The sequence below is a fragment of the Saccostrea cucullata genome, unplaced genomic scaffold, assembly GCF_032062105.1.
Source record: "Saccostrea cucullata isolate Sc308-1 unplaced genomic scaffold, CSIRO_AGI_Scuc_v1 ctg2255, whole genome shotgun sequence".
Classification (NCBI taxonomy): Eukaryota; Metazoa; Mollusca; class Bivalvia; order Ostreida; family Ostreidae; genus Saccostrea; species Saccostrea cuccullata.
In genome coordinates, this window is record NW_026935910.1 from 32,820 (window position 1) to 36,972 (window position 4,153).

Genomic DNA, 4,153 nt, shown 5'->3' on the forward strand with positions numbered 1-4,153 from the left:
TGGAAAGGGTATAAATGAATTTTAAGATAATATTTTGGTGCTGTCCAATGCTCCTGTTTTTGAACCCATTATTCCCAGTCCTGATGGATTTCCAATTCTTTGTTTGTAAAAACACAGGACAAAATCCCATTAAGCAAGGCTATTGCTGGTTTTATTGAGCAGTCTGCCTGCAGAAGGACTTGTCTCTCTTTCTTTTTGTTATCACGTATTCCACTATATTTCCTAGGCTTATCTGGGTGTGTAATAAGCAAACCAAAGTTTTCCTATGCATATAAATAATATAAAAATTAGGACCAATGAGGTTATTTTAAATTCTTCTTTACTCCTGGACATCAAGCAGTCAAGGTGTTGGCATGAATGTAATGAGCATTGAGTCCTCTACCAAAATTAGTGCTATGGCGGGGCTATATTGATTATATAGTGAAACTGCATTATTTCTTTAAAAATCTTCTCTGCTCCTGGGTATAAAATAAACTAAGTACATAGTTATGATGAGGAAAAATGCCTCTTCCAAAATTGGGAATTTCTTGGCCCCAGGGTCAGGGGTTCTGGTATAAGGGCAGAGCTCTATTGATTATATAGTGAAAATAATGCATTAAATCTCTGAAAATCTTCCCTGCTCTGGGATATTAAATAAACTAAGTACATAGTTTTGATTTGCAAGAGTACCTCAACCAAATTTGTGAATTTCATGGCCCCAGGGTCAGGGGTTATGGTGTTAGGGCGGGGCTCTATTGACTATGTAGTGTAAATGCGTTAAATCTTTGAAAATCTTCTTCTCTGCTCCTGGGTATTAAATAAACTAAGTACAAAGTTATGATGAGCAAGAGTGCCTCTTCCAAAATTGTGAATTTCATGGCCCCTGTGTCAGGGGTTTTGCTATCTGGTTTATGGGGAGGGGGGCTCTTTTGATTATACAGTGAAAATACATTAATTCTTTGAAAATCTTTGCCTTTGCTCCTGGGTATTATGCCAATGATCTACATGTACATGTAAGTATATATATCTATGAAGAAATGTGCATCCAGCAAAATGGTTAATTTCATGCCCCCTGGGTCAGGGGTATCGGGGGGAGGGGGGTTACATAGTTTGAAAATAAATTAATGCTTTGAAATCTGCCCATTAGTAATTTAATTAATCAATTATATTTGATGAAATAATATTTATGATAAAATTTTCAAAATTTTGAAATATATGGCCCCAATGTCAGTGTTTTCTGTGGGGTGGGGTGCACAACTGGTTTCGAATGGAAGTGCATTTTTTCTTAGTTACTTTGATCTACCTATGGGTATCAAGTGACTACCTAGTAAGCATTGCTAAGTGTATAATTATGATAAGCAATGGCGCTTTTTTCAAAATTATGAATTTCATGGCCTCTGGTTTAAAACACAAACCAAATTCACTTATTTGAAAGTTGTTACATGATACTCAGGTAACCTATAAGGCCCGTGGGCCTCTTTTTTCATTTTGCTTAATGATCTTCTTTCCTGGGGACCTTCCAACTTCCTTCACTCTTCTTATACTGTTTCCTATCTGATGTTACTTCAATCCTTACGTATCGGTTCCGCTTCCTGTGTTTAAGTCGCACGCGTGGTGCAGTGGTTAGAGCGCCTGCTTTAGAGTCGCGAAGTAAGGAGTTGATCCTTACATTGCAGGTTCGAATCCCACCGTGGGAACCGGTCCTACGGATGAGACCTATAAACCAAGGTCCCGTGCCGCAGTAGGTGCTGGCACGAAAAAGAACCCTCACTGCTCAATGGCCCGAAGCGCCGAGTATTGGACAAAATTTGTAGCTCTCCACCGGCAAGTGTAAAATTCTCGAGGGGGACATTAAACAACAGATAATCAAATTCATTTTATGTTCAGCTTGGATGAAATAACGTCCGACGGGTCTTTATGCGAATCTGGTATTGGGTCCGCTATTCTTTACATTATCAGCAAGATAGAGACTTAAGAAACTAAAATATCCCTCTTGCAAATCCTCAAAGGTGAAGCTTGTGGGGATAAGAGCTGTCTCTGGTAGACTCTTCGGATTTGAGGACACCGCGCAGGGGTTGCAAGTCTGGGAATCGGGTCTGGAACTACAGGTCCAGTCTTTTTTTGCTGGAGCTGACCTTTATCCAATTTTGCCTCGACTCCTTCCTACATCCCTCCAGCAGGTCACTGGATTGGGATTGGCGCGCAAAAAAATTTTCTCGCGACTCCCCTTCTTCTCTAAGGCTTTTACTTCTTCCATGTGCTTTGATTACCCTCTCACAAGGGCAGCCAATCTGTCTTGTTCTGCAATAAGAAAATGACACAAAAACAGTAGTATTGCATCTAGTCAAGTGGTATATGGTATTTATAGAAGTGCGAGATGACCTGTCGAATCTCTCTCCAACGTACTTCATCATTGGTTCTTCGCAGTGGAGGCATTGATATGCCCTCCCTCTTTTAAAAGCTTCAATCTCTGCTTCAAACATTCTCTAAAAAATCATAAGAACTACACTTGTGAATGCTTTTCATTATATAAAAACAATTTACTTACAGATTAATCTTTACTTGATAGCTTCTCCCTCTGTACACGTTAACTTAATATTTTTTTTTATTTTTACAGTTGGAATTAATTGAAGCAAAATTTAAACAGAGAGATTGGAGTTATTTTAGATTTTTTTTTTTAACAGAGACATGAATATTTTCTCTGTTACATACATACAACTTTGTTATCTCTCTAGAATTGTAATGATTTTGGTTGTGAAAAACGATCTACAAAATGTAGGTGGCTCAGTCGCTAAAGCACTTGATAAGTGAGTCTTGACCCGGTCCAGCAATAAATTTTCTGTATCTCCTTATCAAATACAGATTCAGTTGGTTCCGTTGACCTGGAAAGTCTTGCCTCGGGCTAATAAGAACTTGAGTTGTGTTCCTTAGGGCAAAGACAATGTAAAGAGGGTTTGGGTCTTGGATATCGGCCTGGGTAGCTCAGTCGATAGAGCACCGACTAGGGATTCAGGGGTCCGTGGGTTCGATTCCCTGTCCAGCCATACATTCTCTCCTTTCCTGTTACCTATGTGGTTCCGTTGACCATTCCTGGACTTGCAGATGAAAGTCCTGCTAGGGGCTAATAAGTGTTACCGCGGAAGAAGACAATTTATAAAAGGAGGGAGGAACGTAGTCTGGCCATGGATCTGGCCTTGGTAGCTCACTGGTCCAGCACCTGACTAGTGATGCAGGGGTCGTGGGGTTCTATTCTTTGTCCAACAATACATCCTGTTACGGAATTAACATAAGACCACTTTTGAACTTTGAGGAAAAACAGGTTTTTGAGCAATTGAAATTAAAAATGGGATTGGAAGTGCGTCATTGGATTTTAATGAAAAATAACACCAAAATATGTATAAAGTCGTATTCAATAAATTGCCAAAGGAAGTGATAAATTTCACTTAACATGTATGATTATGATGTCAAACATGACTTGTATTATAAATAACGAAACAAGAGAAGGTAAAAAACTTGGCACTCATATAAACATTTTTAAAGAACTTTCAAAATAGAAATATCAATGCAAATTTCTTTGTACATGTAAACACTTCACGTTTGAATTTTTTTTTTTGCATATTTAAAGGCATAAATATATATATATATATATATATATATATATATATATATATATATATATATATATATCTTACGAACATTAAACATGCTCAACTAATATTAGGCTTATAGGCTATCGAGCTGCAATGTTGTTGACCAGCCGCGAGACCTTTAATATGGTCTGGTGAACTGAAAAATCTGTAATCATTTCAGTATTATGGATATAGTGGCTTAACATTTGTATGAAAGACTGTCAACATTCGGTCTAACGACAAATCGTATTTGCAAACAATTTCATTAAATCGACCATGTAGAAATTGACTGTAATATTGTAAATACCCCGTATCATCAACTTATCTGCCTCGTTTTAGATTGCTCTTGTGTATCCAATTTTAAAATTATTGTATAGAGTAACTTTGATCATTTGATGTTAGTGTTGACGACGGTAAAGTTGGGAGTTATCAAATTTTTTTGAAAATTTAGGGGTTACTCTGCCTTTAATGTTTTTTTTTTTTTCTAGATTCTTAAAATTATGACTCCGTGGTGTCTAAATTCTATTTCAGTGGGATATATCACA